Consider the following 15,981-nt stretch of genomic DNA (forward strand, 5'->3'; position numbering starts at 1 on the left):
ATCAGTTCCAGTTTGCCCTCGGCCCTGGTCAGGGTCACGCAGGAGGTAACCAGTCTATGTGTCCCTCTCATGTTGATGTTTCTCCCCCATCCCCCTATCTGAAAATAAATAGAAAAATATCCTTGGGTAAAGATTAAAAAAAAAAAAAGTTTTTTAAAAAATCTCAATTCTACCATCTAATAGGTAAGTGACTTTGAGAAAGTCACAGCTTCTCTATCCTAAGTAATGGAAATAACAGCAAATAAATACCCTTTTATAGGATTTTATAGGACAATTATGAAGATTATATGAAAGAATGTACATAAAAACACTTTGCAAACCATAAGTTCCTTTACAAATATTTGTAATCCATATAAAGCAAAACTAACTGGGTTCCAATGAACTTGTGCTCAAACTCTAAAAAGGATATCCAAATCACTCCAACTTACAGGAACAAGAAACTCCTAGATGGGCATCATCTGGATGAATTCTAAAACAAATAATAAAGTCCCACAGTAAATACCTGTTGAGTTGACAGGTTTCCAAGACAATATTGAAGACAATCATAATGAATTGTAAATTAATTTGTGATAAATCTGATTTATATTCTTTTCCACTCTTATTAAAATGTATGTCTGGAAATGGTTTCGAGTATGTGAATTCCACCTTCATTTATATTAAAGTTGCGTCCAAAGAAGAACATTGTTCCAACTATTTCCTAAATGCACATGTTGGCCACAAAGTCACCAAGTCCTTTCACACCCATTATCTTATTAAGTCATCTCCACAACTGGGAGGGACAGGCATAGTTGATATATCTGCATTTTACAGAGATGCGGCCTCCAGGGCTTTGAGAAGCTAAGAAACCTGGTTAAGGCAACACAGATGATAAGGGGTGGTTGGGATTCTAACTCTGGCCTACTGACACTTTGTTCTGAGTTCCTTCTACACTACCATGTTGGTAAAGTCAAACTACTCAACTTCAATTACAAAAACAATTTCAGTTTTTTTGTTTTTTCTAATTCCATAGAAGTGTTTCAGTCTCATGTACTAATTTATATTATCAGTAAGCATTATAATTTGGAGTTTGAGCAAGTTGGAGGTAGTTAATTATATATAAATACTATATGCTATCAACTAAAATTGTCTTAGTCTATATGGTTTGCTATTCAGAGAATTCTGATTAATAAAAAGTACTACCCATCATTCCTCACAATACTTCAGTAACCAAAGCAATTAAAAGAAAGAGTCAGAAGTTAAAGAATATCAAATATAAAGATTTTAGAATAGCCTGGCCGGTGTTGTTCAGTGGTTGAGCATCAACCCATGCACCAAGAGGTCGCCGGTTCGACTCTCAGTCAAGGTACATGCCCAGGTAGAGGGCCAAATCCCCAGTTGGGGGGCATGCAGGAGGCAGCCAATCAATGTTCTCTCTCATCAATGTTTCTATCTCTCTCTCTCTCTCCTTTCTCCTCCCTCTCTAATATCAATAAAGAAAATAAATAAATAAGATTTTAGAATATCTGCAAGACAACACTAAAAGTGAAATTAAATAAGGGTTAGGATAATTCTTAACACCATTCTCAATTTTGGAACCCACCCTCCAAGAAAAAATAATTTAACTGTTTTTTTTTTTATGGAGTTTTCATAATATGGAACAGAAATAACAGAGGTAAGGCCAAGGAAAAAAATAATTCTAAAAAGAAGATATGCTCAACATTTTAGAAAAATAGAGTATGTCAAATAAATAGTAGCCTCTATTTTATGGGTCAAATATAAATATCATATAAGCTACTTAAGATACTCTAATTCTATGGTAAATAAATAATAAAAAACAATATTATAAATGTACATAACTCCAGGCCAAATCAAACAAGTAGAAACCACCTCCTTAAATTTCAAAGTATCCAATACCATAAAATAGCAGTAATAACATATTCGCAAAGCCTGTATCCAATTTCTTCATTTCATAATTATGTTTATTAGCAACTCTTCTAAGTTTTGTGAACTCAAGGTCTAACCTAGATTTTAAAACATCATATGCATGTGGTAGACACTAAGGTGCTTTCTCCAGATGCCCCTTTAAGGAGAACTTGCTCCACAGCTGCAGGGAATGCAGTCTGCAAACAGCCTGCAGCTCTTCACTGTATCAGGCTCCACCTCAGATGCAGAGTTGCCTCATCCAAGGTTATGCCTTTCCAAGCTGACCCTCACTCATGGAGCCAAGTGGGAATATGAAGGCCAGCCATTTCAGCCGAATGCAAGACAACTGTGACAAGCAATATTGGCTCCAGAGCTCACAGCCAGCAGGTTGGCTGAGGTTTTGTCAAGCCTGCAATAAGTTCACCTCTCTGTCTGACCAACCCTGTTGTCCTCCTTCCTTCTTTTCACAAATGTCCATTTCCAATAGCCATCATCCACTCTAAATTGTGTCTCAGCTTCTGAAAAATCCAAGCTGTGACAATGTACTTTTCTAAATGTTTTTTTTCTTAAAGTTAAAAGAAAAACACCTTCTGATTTTAAGAGACAAGATGTAGCCAAAATAACTCTGACAACTCACAATAAAAAGATAAATAACCTAGTTTAAAAAATAAACAAAAGATATGAATATATATTTCTCCAAAGAAGACATAAAAATTTGCAAAGAGATATGTTCAGTATCATTGGTCACTAAGAAAATGCAAATCAAAGACAATAAGATACTATTTCTTACACTACAGCATGACTATAAACAAGGAAGACAGTAACAAGTGTTGGTGAGAATGTGGAAAAATTGGAACCCTCATACATTGTTAGTGGGAATGTAAACTGGTGTAGCCAGTTTAGAAAACAGTTTGGCAGCTCCTCAAAATGTTAAACATAGATTTATCATATGATCCAGCAATTCTACCTCTAGGTATATACACTAGAGAAATGAAAACACCAAAACTTACATAGAGATGTTCATAGCTGCCAGAAAGTAGAAACAGCTTAAATTTTTATCAAATGATGATGGGATAAACAAAACATAGTATATCCTATAATAGAATATTATTCATTAATTAAAAAAAATAAAGTAGTGACACATACTGCAACATGAATGACCTTAAAAATATATGCTAAGTAAATAAAGCCAGTTACAAAAGATCACATATTGTATAATTCCATTTATATGAAATGTCCAGAAACAGAAAGTAGATTAATGTTTTGGGGAATTGGTGGGGGGTGGGGAATGAGGAGTGACTGCTAATGAGTGCATGATGTCTTTTTGAAGTGATGATTCCAGTAATCCTAAAGAGATACATTTGCATTGTAGTGTCCCTGTGTATTAAATGCCTCTTTCTCACCATCTCACTTCTCTCTAGGGATAATGCTAAAGGTCAAGGCACAGTCACAAAAGGGAGGCGGCTTGACCATCTTACTCACTCTTCTCCTTTCCTTCCATGAAATAGGTGTGATAAGAGGACTTCAGGCAACTCACTTAAAGAACTTCTTTCCTCAAATGTCTCTACCAACCCTCTCTCCAGAGCCAGGCTGGCAACCACTTAAGACTTCTCCACCTAGACAACAGGGGCAAACACATTTCCTAGGCAACAAGTGAACATTATATATTAAGTTTTTGTAAATCAAAGAGCTCAACTCTAACTTGTTCTGTTTCTTTGCACCATGGGGGTTGGGGGTGGGGGTTCTATGTCAAGGATAATTTGCCTCCCTGGCCTGTCATTATCCCTTACATTCATCTTCCAGTGAAAATCTGGTCAGAAGCACTAATTCATTTTGGCCATGATTTAGTTAATTCCTTGGTCACATACCACCTAATAGCACCCCACTTTTACCCAACTTTTAATAAGGGTTAAAATTTGTAATAACTGCTTCATTATTATTTTGATTATTATTTCAAATGATCCCACAGATTTTACTAACTTACTTCAAAGAGAGAAACATACCATTTACTATAGAGGGGAAAAAAAGAAGAAAAACTTGAGCATATAATCAAGCAACTTATTCTTAAGCCCAGTAAACTATACTAATAACACCAGCAATAAAGTTTCATGGCAAAATTAAACTCTGTGGAGACCACAAGTATATTGCAAATTAGATATTCAAGTTCCACTCATATCGGATGTATACCGACAGTGCACTCCTTACTGCTTAAGGGGGAAATGTCTGTGGAGCCTGACTTTACCTAGTATGTTTAACAACTGAGAATGTTATTTAAGTGCCCTAAGAATGAGTTTCTATTTTGGCCTCTAGAATTTCCTAATTCTTTATGAAGAGATAGTGCTGTCTAGAATTTCATGTTTGTACCATATTTCAACAATACCCACATCCTGGGACTAAAAAGAGATGAACTGAGAAAAGAGTCGAGGAGGCTCTATATAGCTGTGATAGTACAATTATCTGATCTTAAAAAGACAGAATTAGGAATTTGAAACTTTAAGCAAACTGTTCACGTTACCATATTAGTTACAGTGGTTATTTACTTTATTCAGAAAACAATACACACAATTCATACTTTGCCTAAACTAACAAAGGATTTGAAAAAGCAAAATTCTCTTATTTCCAAAGCAAAGAGTTTTGAACCCTCCTGGCTCCCACAAAGTATTTTCCCTCCACAGAAGACAATTATCACTTAGCCAAACTATTTGTTACAGGAAATTAACTCTGTGGCTGCAGTTGTCAGCACAACAAGGACACTTTGTGAAATATTAAATTATTTATGTTATTAGATCTATGCTTAAACACACTTTGCCAAATAACTCTCATAGCACAGATGGTAGAATCCCTTCCTATGGCCATAAGAGTCAATAATTTTACAACTAGATTTCACTTTGAACATCCAAGTCCCCCAAGAGACCCACCTGTTAAGAATAACTAAACTCAGAAAGTACATTACAAAATATTAGAATGTCTACAAATTAAATTAACATAAAGGAAGAAAACCATAACTTCAATATCTGCAAAAAACTATTTGATAAAATTCTATACTAATTTTTGAAAGAGAGGTCACAGCAAACCAAGAATAAAAAGAAAAATATCCTTAACATGAAAAAAGAGTTCAAAAATACAAACAAACAAACAAAAAATACAGTAAAATTACTCTTCTTGGTAATATTATTTAAAATATTTTAATTAGCCTGGCCAGCATGGCTCAGTGGTTGAGCATCGACCCATGCACCTGCCAGTTAGATTCCTGGTCAGGGCACATGCCCAGGTTGTGGGCCAAACCCTAGTGGGGGTCATGCAGGAGGCAGCCAATCAATGTTCTCTCTCATCGATGTTTCTCTCTCTCTCTCCCCCTCTCCCTTCCTCCCTCTCTAAAATCAATAAAGAAAAAAAAATTAAAAATAATCTATTTAAAATCAAGTACCAGAAAAGAATGCCCATCATTATAACTTTACTATTTCCACTGCTAGTCAAAGTTTTTCTGGAGGTTAAAGCCAGTAAGAGATATGGAAAAAGAAATAAAAATGTATAAAAATTGAAAATAGGAAAACAATGTTATTATTTGCAGATGATATGCCTATCCAAAACAGTATCAACAATGAAACAAGAAAAATGAACAAACAAGATTGTCTAGAGTAATAGAAAAAAAAAAAATCTCTCACTACTACCATTAGGAATAAAAAGAGAATCTAGCAAAATGGCTAAAGCAATTTATATTAAAAAATTAAGTGTATTCATGAATACCAGCAACAGTTATAAAACATTTGAAAAAGACAGTTTATAAAAACAAAAAATAAAATCTACACAGTAAGAATAAATCTAACAAAAAATAAGTTAAACCTATAAGCAGACTATGATAAAATGTTACTGAAAGACATTAAAGATCATGAAATACATAGATATATCATATTCATGGATAGAAATATTTAATACTGTAAAGATATCAATTTTCCTCTACTGATAAATAGAATCAATACAACTCCACTCAAACCCAACAGTTTTTTTCACAGAACTTGAAAAGGCTATTTAAGAAAGCCTGTGGAAAAAGAATGGCCAAGAATAGCTAAGACACTCCTAAAGAAAAATAATATGATAGGAAGACTTGCCTTACTAGGTATGACAGTAATTAAGACACGATGTCATTAGTATTAGAATAAACAAACTGACCAATAGAATAGTATGAAACTTCAAGTACATCAACATAACAGATTCATATGACACTGATATATCACTGGGGGAAGGATGGACTTTGTAATAAGCCTAGTCCCTTGACTGGGACTAGGCTTAAGTGCATAGTTAAAAACTTAAATTCCTACCTCGCTCCATATGCTGACATTACATGGTGCAGCAGTGGGATGGATTAAGGGCATACATGTAAAAATCAAAACTTCACACTTTTTAGGAGATAATATAAGACACTGCTATTTCAGTGTTAGGGCAGGGAATACAACCATAATGAGATATTATTTTACACTCACCAGACTAGAAAAAATTAAACAGCCTGACAATACCAAAAGTTAAGAAGAATAAAGTGTAATAGAAATTCTAATTCACACTGCTCATCAAAATATAAATTAGTACAACCACTTTGGAAAAACTGGCATGGAACTCCAAGTTAAACATTCTCATAATCTTCAACCCAACAATCTCTCATTTTGGTACACTACCTGGTCCTGAAAAATGTACATCTGGAGACAGGTATGAAAAAGTTCACAAAACTTTCACATCTTCAAAACGCCAGTTTATTATTTACAGCTGCATAACAAGTTACCTCAAAATATATTTGGCTCAAACAAACATTTATAATCTCTCAGTTTCTGTGAATAAGAAATTTGGGAGCAGCTTAGTGGGGAGGTTCTGGTTCAGGTTCATGAGGTTCTAGTCAAGAGATACTGGCAAGGTCTACAATCATCTGATGGCTTGACTGAGGCTACAGATGGTTCCTTCACACAAATGAATTAATCAGTAATGTTGTTGCTAGAAGCCTCACACCTGCAACATGGGTTTCTTCACATGTCTGCATGAATATTACCATGGCATGGGTTCTGGCTTTTTCCAGACAGACAGAAACAGGAAAGCAATGGGAAAGCCACAAAAGTCTCACCATCACTTCCTTGATATGCTACTGGCTATCACACCTGGAAAAGGCTGCTCTCTAATTGTAGGAGGGACGATATACTGTGGTATATTAATAAAGATGAATAGTAATTGCAGTTAAAAAGAATGAACCAGAACTGCACTGAAAAACATGGATGAATTTTCCGAAAACAATATTGAATAAATAGCCAAGTATCAGAAGACTACATACAGTATAATATCATTTATATAGAGTTTTAAAACAAACTAAAATAATTTACTAGTATTACAATTTAGGTGACGAAACTATAAAAAAAAATCAAGAGAAAAACACAAATGCAGAATAGTGGTTACCTCTGGGAAGGTGGGAGGGGCATGAGATGGGGAGAATCACACGTCAATGCCAGTTATTGGTAATGTGGTGTTCTTTAATCCTCACCCCAGGATATTTTTCCATTGATTTTTTTTTCTCCTCACCTGAGGACATTTTTCCATTTTTTGTTCAGATGGAGTGGGAGGGAGGGAGAGAGAGAGAAAGAGAGAGAGACATCGATGTGAAAGGGACACATTGAGTGGTTGCCACCAGCATGACCCAACCAGGGTCGGGGACAAACTGCAACCGAGGTACGCACGCTTAGCGGGAACCAAACCCAGGTCTCTCTGGACCACGGGCCGATGCTCTAACCACTGAGCAAAACCGGCCAGGGCTGCTGCTTTTTGTTTTTTTTGTTTTGTTTTGTTTTGTTTTGTTTTAATCCTCACCTGAGGACATTTTTCCATTTTTTGATCAGACAGAGCGGGAGGGAGAGAGAGGTAGAGAGAGAGAGAAAAACATCGATGTGAAGGGACACATCGAGTGGCTGCCACCCACATGACCAACCAGGGCAGGGGACAAATTGCAACCGAGGTACATGCCCTTAGTGGGAACCGAACCCGGGTCTCTCTGTACCGCAGGCCGATGCTCTAACCACTGAGCCAAACCGGCCAGGGCCTGCTTTTTGTTATAAGACAAGAGTAGAAAGGGTGTGGGGGCGGGGGAGAGAGAGAATCATCGATGTGAGAGAAACACACTGACTGGCTGCTTCCTGCACAACCTTGACTGGGGCTAGGTACTGAACCTGCAACCCAGGTAGGTGCCATTGACTGGGAATCAAATCCACTACACTTCGGTCTGCAGGCTGACGCTCTAACTGCTGGGCCAAACCGGCCAGGGTTACTGATAGTGTTTTAAGTCTTGGATAAAGTGGTAAACTTAGTTTTTTATTATATAATTATGGTTTATAACCTGCATGGAATGGCCACTTTTGAACTGGTTCATAATATACATATAATCACACACAGGCCCTGGTTGCATTAAATCTTTTTTTATCAACAATATATTTTTAAATAAATAATAAAACACTAAAAGAAAAAGAATATTATAACTACTTTTAGTATCATTGCCTTTTAAAATTTGTTCTTTTGGGGCATTTTTCTCCAAACATAATGTTGAAAGTCCAGTTCCATCTATAAAGTCAGAAATTTTGGGTCCTGCTGATAAATAAGCCCTAGTGGAGGAAGAAGTTCTAAGAAAAAAAGAAGAGCCGGTATTGAGTAAATTTCAGAAGAATTCTATATCAGTAAAATATGGTGTTACTAAAACTCAATTGATTCCTTGCCTGTTTTGAAATAGAACTATTATTTTGAATAAAATTTTATTTTCTCAAAATCTTTTGCACTAACTATTAAAAAAGACAAACTCCTCGGGCCAGAGTGGCTCAGTTGGCTGAGTGTCACCCAGTGCACCAGGAGGTCGCTGGTTCGATTCCCAGTCAAGGCACATGCCTAGGTTGTGGGCTCAATCCCTCATAGGTGGCATGTAGGAGCGCAACCTATAGGTTTTTCTCTCTCATTGATGTTTCTATCTCTCCCTCCCTCTCCCTTACTCTCTCTGAAATCAATGAAAACATATATATTTTTTTTTTAATGAAACAATGTAAATTTTTTTAAATTGGTATTAAAAAAATACTAATTCAAAAGTCCTAAATAAAATACAAGCAAATCAAATAAAACAATACATAAAAAAATACATCATAATCAAGTGGGGTTCGTTCCAAGGGCACAAGGATGGTTCAACATATGCAAATCAATAAATGTAATATACCACATTAACAAAAAAAAGATAAAAGTCATATGATTCTATCAAAAGACAAAGAAAAAGCCTTTGACAAGATACAACATCCATTTATGATCAAAACACTCAATAAAAAGGAATAGAAGAAAAATATCTCAACGTAATAAAGGCCATATATTATAAACCCTCAGCCAATATTATACTCAATGGCAAAAAAATGAATGCTTTTCCTCTAAAATTAAGATCAAAATAAGGATGCCCACTCTCATCACTCTTATTCAACATAGTGCTGGAAGTCCTAGCCAGAGCAATAAGGCAAGGAAAAGTGAAAGGCATCCAAATTATGAAGGAAGAAGTAAAAGTGTCACTTTTTTGTAGACGACATGATTCTGTACACAGAAGACCCTAAAGACTCCATCAAAAAACTATTAGAACCAATATACAGATACAATGAAGTTGCAGGATACAAAATCAACGTACAAAAATCCAATTCCTTCCTGTATACTAACAACAAAACTTCAGAAAAAGAAATGAAAAACAACAACAAAACAAAACAATTTCTTTTGCAATTACAACCAAAAGAATAAAATACATAGGAATAAACTTAACAAAGGAAGTAAAAGACCTATATACTGAAAACTATAAATCATGATTAAAAGAGACTGAAAAAGACAAAACATAATGGAAAAATACCCATGTTCATTGATTGTAAGAATCAACATAATTAAAATGGACATATTACTCCCAAAGCAATATGCAGATTTAATGCAATCCCCATCAAAATACCAATGTCATTTTTTAAAGAAATAGAACAAAAAAAATCATCACATATGTATAGAACCACAAATGATCCTGTATAGCTGAAGTGATCTTGAGAAAAAAGAACAAAGGCACTCTACCTGACTTCAAATTACACTACAGAGCTATGATAATCAAAACAGCATGGTATTGGCAGAAAAAAACAAACACACAGATCAGTGGAACAGAATTGAGAGCCCAGATATAAAACCACATGTACATGGGCAGATAATTTTCTATGGGACTATATCAAACTAAAAAGCTTCTGGACAGCAAAAGAAACCAACCATAAAACAAAGAAGCAGCTGACTGAATAGGAGATGATATTTGCAAACGATAACTCTGACAAAGGTTTAAAATCCAATATATATAAAACTCAATACCAAATAAACAAACCACCCAATAAAACCTCTCCTAAGAGACATACAAATGGCCAACAGATGTATGAAAAGATGTTCAACCTCACTAGCAATTAGGGAAATGCAAATCAAAACTACAATGTGATATCACCTCTCACCTGTTAAAATGGCTATTATCACCAAGACAAGTAATAACAATTGTTAGAGAGGCCGTGGAGAAAAAGAACCCTCATTCACTCCTGGTGGGAATGTGGATTGGTACAGCCACTATGGAATACAGTCTGGTGGTTCTTCAAAAAATTAAGAATAGAGTTATCATATGACCCAGCAATCTCTCTCCTGGGTAAATACCCAAAAAGCTCAAAAACATGTATTCACAAAGATATATGCACCCTTATGTTCACTCATTATTCATGGTGGCCAAGACATGGAGTCAGCCAAAGTGTCCTGCGACAGAGAATTGGATAAAGAAGATATGGTACATATACACAAAGGAAAATGGGATACTACTCAGCCATAAAAAGAGACAAAATACTGCCATTTGCGACAACATGGATGGACCTTGACAATATTATGCTAAGTAAAATAAGTCAAGCAGAAAAGCTAAGAATCATATGATTTCACTCATATGTGGGATATAAAACTGAATCTTGTGGGCATAAACAGCAGCATGATGGTTGCCAGAGGGAAAGAGGTGAAGGATAGGGTGGTAGTAAAGGGTAAAGGGGGCCAAATATATGGTGGTGAAAGATGATCTCTCTTTGGGTGGTGGGCACAGAGTGCAATATACAGATCTTGTAACACAGAAATCTATACTTGAAACCTATATGATCCAATTAACCAATGTCGCCCCAACATATTTAATAAAAGAAAAACCAGTATTAAAAATAATGCCCCAAACTTTATAATAAAATATTTTAAAATACAACTACATACTTCTAAAAATGTCAGCTGTCATTTATGGTTTTGTTCTTTGCTTTGTACACTGCTATTAGTAAATATAACAAGTAAAATCTGCCTCTGGAGATATATAATTGTTTAAAATTTTTAAATGCTGGCATAAGGGCCAGTTATAAGCAACTTGAAAATGAAAGATTAGAACGTAGAATTCAATTCAGAATAATCTTCCTCCTTTGCTACTAAAGGATGAGTTCATGTAGTCACAAAAGAATATGTCCCACGGAAGATCATCTGCCAGTCTTTCAACATAACACAAAAATGGGCTTTAACTCTGAAGGAAAGAAAACTTCCCTTTTTTCCCCAAAATAAGGTGAAAAAAGAAAATGTTGTAACAGCAGCCACTGGAGGGAGGACTTGTTGTTAGAATGAGGATAAAACAAGCATAAAATATTTTATCTGGTGCTTTGTCTGAACATAACATTCCGTTAAACTCATTTCTATTTGTTTAAATGACAAATGCTGAAAAGACTGCTTTTTCTGCATAAGTGTTAAACTTCCTTTCACTGAAAAACAGATGTTGATTCAACCATCCTTTATTGTACACAAATTAGTAGTAAGAAAATTATAAAGCTGCCTGGACTAACATAGAATTAGCACCAATGCTTAGTTTAAGTGTATACTTAAAAGGCTTGTACTTTATTTTAAATAAGTCTATATTTTATTCTTTTAAGTATTATCCACACATTTTGCTATAAGACCTCAGGCACTACTTAGTCCTGAAATCTGACTATACATAAGTTGGCAGAGCTTCTATAAACTTTGTGGCATTGCTGTTAATGTGGTTGATGGGTTTTACTTAGTTTTTAATGAAAATATTCATATACTTCAATATTTGTTGATGTAAACCTGGTTTTACACACACATGGTTCTCAAGTAAACTGCAAGCTTCCAGTGTCTTTTAAAGATCACTAAGTACAGGAATATTATATAAAATAAGTTTAAAGAATCAAAACATAATATTATACAATACAAGGACACAGAGGTGAGTTCTTTCATAAGTCCAGTTTCTATTTTAATAATGGTTATACAACAGACACCAGGCTTGTGTAAAGTCCTGAAAAAAGTAGCACTATCCCTTACATTTTTTAAATGATTCCTTACACAATCAATATTTTGAAGTTGACTTTTTAAATTAAAAAATCCAACTGTGATTTAGTCAGTGAGCCAACAAAATTGTCAGTCAGTTCCGAACAAGAACCATTCAGAAGAAAAAGCATGAAATAAAATGTAGAGTAAACTCTGAAATAAATTAACTAGATGAACATAGAAATTCATCTGACAAGGTAGTCAACTGAATAGGGAACACCTAAACTAGGAAAACGAATTTAAAAAATAAAACAGTAACAACTGATTATAAGAATATAATTCAGACATTTGTGCCAAAAAAAAATTAAAATGCTATCAATTAAAAATATTCTATATCAAAGATATGTTTCTCAAATACATTGTCTATATTTTAAACAAAGACTTCCTGGGAAGGAGTAGAAGGACTACTTCTACTGTAAAAGGAGGCTAAAGAGACTGGAGAGATCCAAGTTTCCTAGCTTCATCAGAATCTGTCCATATGGACCTATCCCAACTGTCAAAGTCCCACTTTTTCCTTCAAGGTTGCAAATTCAAATTTTGCTGTGAGTTAGTGACACACATGATTTGTCTTAGAACCCTAGTACTGCAATAGTAGGACATTAGGACTTCTTTTAGGGCAGCAATAGATACACATTTTGGTACCTGGAAGTGGAGTGTTAATACACCACAAAACTAAAATGTGAGAGTGGCTTTGGAATTAGGCAGGGGGCTCTGAGCAAACCTAAGACACTCTGAAGAAGCTGTTAATAGAAACCCCATGGTCTTTAATAGGGTTGTGAGTGAGAACTTGCAAGAGAGTAAAGTAAATGTTATTGGAAACTTCAGGAAGAGGGATCCTTGTTATGTAGTGGCAGAAACATTAACCACACTGTCCCATGGAGTTATATGGAAAGTAGAAAATGTACCTAATGAAGTGGCTGATCTCGCGAAGATGATTTCCAACCAGAGTGTTGAATGTACCACCTGGTTCTTTTTGATGCTTACAGTGAAATGTGAGAAGAGAGAAAATAATAAAAGGACTCAAAAAAAAAAAAAAAAAAGGAAACCGGATTTGCTCTATGAAAGATACTGTCGAGAGAATGAAAAGATAAGCCACAGATTATTTGCAAAACACATACCTAATAAAGGTATCTCATTGAAAATGTACAAAGAATTCTTAAAAACTCAACAGTAAGAAAACAACTCAATTTAAAAATGGGCAAAATGTACTTAATAGGCAAAATGTACCTGACTGGGAAAAGACCTGAACAGACACTCTACCAATGAAGATATACAAATGGCAAATAAGTTTATGAAAAGATGCTCAACATATGTCATTAGAAAACTGTAAATTAAAACAATAATAAGATACCACTGGGATTTATCTCAAAGAAATGTATAGGTGTAGCTTTTGTCCAAAATAATGTATCGCATTAGAACTCACAGAACCTCCACAAGATTTATAAAAGATTAATCTATCTTCTTACTTAACAGTTAAAAGATTTAATACATTTTAAATAAAGAGACACTCCATACTGTTTTCCATAGTGGCTGCACCAGTCTGCATACCCACCAGCAGTGTACTGGAGTCCCCTTTTCTCCATACCCTCGCCAACACTTGTAGTTTGATGCTTTGTTGATAGCGGCCATTCTGGCAGGTATGAGGTGATACCTCATAGTTGTTTTCATTTGCAGTTCTCTGATAATTAGTGACGTTAAACATTTCTTCATATGTCTACTGGTCATCTGTATGTCCCCTTTGGAGAAGTATCTATTCAGGTCCTTTGCCCATGTCTTATTTTTGTTTTGTTTTGTTTTGTTTTATCCTCACCAAAGGACATTTTTGCATTTATCTTCAGATAGAGCAGGAGGGAGAGAGGGAGGAAGAGAGAAACATCGATGTGAGAGAGACACATCGAGTTGCTGCCATCCACACAACCCCAACCAGGACAGGATGAACCGCAACTGAGGTACGTGTCCCCAGCAGGAACCAAACCCGGGCCTATCTGGTCCATGGGGTGACACTCCAACCACTGAGCCAAACCGGCCAGGGCCTTTGCCCATGTTTTAATCAGACTGTATGTCTTTGTTTTGTTGAGTTGTATGAGTTCTTTATATATTTTGGAAATTAACCCCTTATCAGATGTATCATTAGTCAATATGTTCTCCTATATAGTGCATTCCCTTCTCATCTTGTGGATGGTTTCTTTTGCTGAGTAGAAGCTTTTCAGTTTGAGGTAGTCCCATTTGTTTATTTTTTCCTTTGTTTCTCTTGCCCTAGGAGATGTATTAGCAAAAAGTATGCTACGTGAGATGTCTGAGATTTTACTGCCTATTTTCTTCTAAGATTTTTATGGTTTCAAGACTTACATTTAAGTATTTTATCCACTTTGAGTTTATTTTTGTGTAAGGTGTAATGCCAAATGGTGCAGCCACTGTGGAAAACAGTATGAAGTTTCCTCAAAAAATTAAAAATGGAATTGCCATTTGACCTAGTGATCCCACATCTGGGAATATATCCTAAGAATCACAAAACACCAATCAGAAAGAATATATGCACCACTATGTTCATAGCAGTGTTATATACAATAGTTAAGATCTGGAAACAGCCCAAGTGCCCATCATTAGATAAATGGACAAAAAAAAAAGCTGTGGTACATATACACAATGGACTACTATGCGGCTATGGAAAAAGAAAAGGATCTCTTACCCTTTGTGACAGCATGGATAGATCTGGAAATTATTATGCTAAGTCAGAGAAAAAGACAAATACCACATAACAATACTATCAATAACAACAACAAAACAACTTTAAAAAAATAAATCAATAAAAAAAGAGATTTGAACTTTAACATTCCATTGGCAGTAAGCAGGCTGAGAAAACGACTAACTTGCAAACACTGGTATCTTTCATGAAAAACAAAACAAAACAACAACAACAACAAAAAACAGTGGAGAAGGCAAAGTTATGAACTATGAAGAACATTCCCAAGCTTGAGACCTAATCAAGAAACTTCCAATATTTGCCCAACTGTATCTCAGAATTGCTATGAACCAGTGACACCTCTGTGTCTATTTTTTCCCTTTTGGGACAAGAATATCTATAGCCATTATCCTATGCCTGTCCCACCATAGTATGATGGGTGTTGGGGGTAAGGAGAGGAAGGTAGGGAGAACTATACTCAAGGAGCTATACCCAAAGAACCATGTCTCCACCTGGAGCTAACTTAGATGATGAGATTCTGGACTTTGGGATGCTATAGTAACAGGAGACATTTGAGGGCCTTGAAAAGCAGGGCGCCTTCTGCATGTGGGAAGGACATAAACCACTAGGTGGTACACTGTGGCAGCAAGGTTCCCACTCATGTTATTCATATACTTATGTAGTCTGTTCTCACATTGCTCCAGAGCTGATCTGCATGACCAAATACTAAACAGGAGAAGTGAGAGTATCATACCTGAGATTGTTAAAAAAGACTGTGGCTTCCATCTGGGGCACTCTCTTATTCTATCAGATCACCGCTCTAGGGAAATCATGTTATGAGAAGTCCTATGGAGAGGCCTATGTAGAGAGTAAGTGAAGCTTCCTGTCGACAGCCATATGAGTGAACCTGAAAGTGCATCTTCCAGACCTAATAGTAAACTACAGATGACAGCAGCCCTGGCTGATACTGTAACTACAACCTCATGAGAGATCCTAAACCA

At 35.7% G+C, this 15,981-nt stretch overlaps 1 protein-coding gene across 27 annotated transcripts in view; it reads right to left on the minus strand.

Annotated features, from left to right (window-relative positions):
- The window catches only part of FAM172A (family with sequence similarity 172 member A), a 419,901-nt gene that overhangs the window by 395,801 nt on the left and 8,119 nt on the right, over positions 1–15,981 (minus strand). For 13 of the 27 annotated variants that reach the window (XR_004961727.1, XR_004961726.1, XR_004961728.1 and 10 more), the window contains exons 1-2: positions 2,913–2,972; positions 429–469 (exon numbers count right to left, since the gene is read on the minus strand). The exons of 8 other annotated variants lie outside the window; for them this stretch is intronic. The gene's annotated coding sequence lies outside the window, so the exon portion shown is untranslated. Of the gene's footprint in view, positions 1–368; positions 393–428; positions 470–2,912; positions 2,973–7,335; positions 7,360–15,981 lie in introns of those variants that run through there. 6 more of the 27 variants (XM_036280344.1, XM_036280324.1, XM_036280325.1 and 3 more) reach the window with 5 other exon arrangements.

Source organism: Molossus molossus, unplaced genomic scaffold (genome assembly GCF_014108415.1).
Source record: "Molossus molossus isolate mMolMol1 unplaced genomic scaffold, mMolMol1.p scaffold_m16_p_3, whole genome shotgun sequence".
In the NCBI taxonomy this organism is placed as follows: Eukaryota; Metazoa; Chordata; class Mammalia; order Chiroptera; family Molossidae; genus Molossus; species Molossus molossus.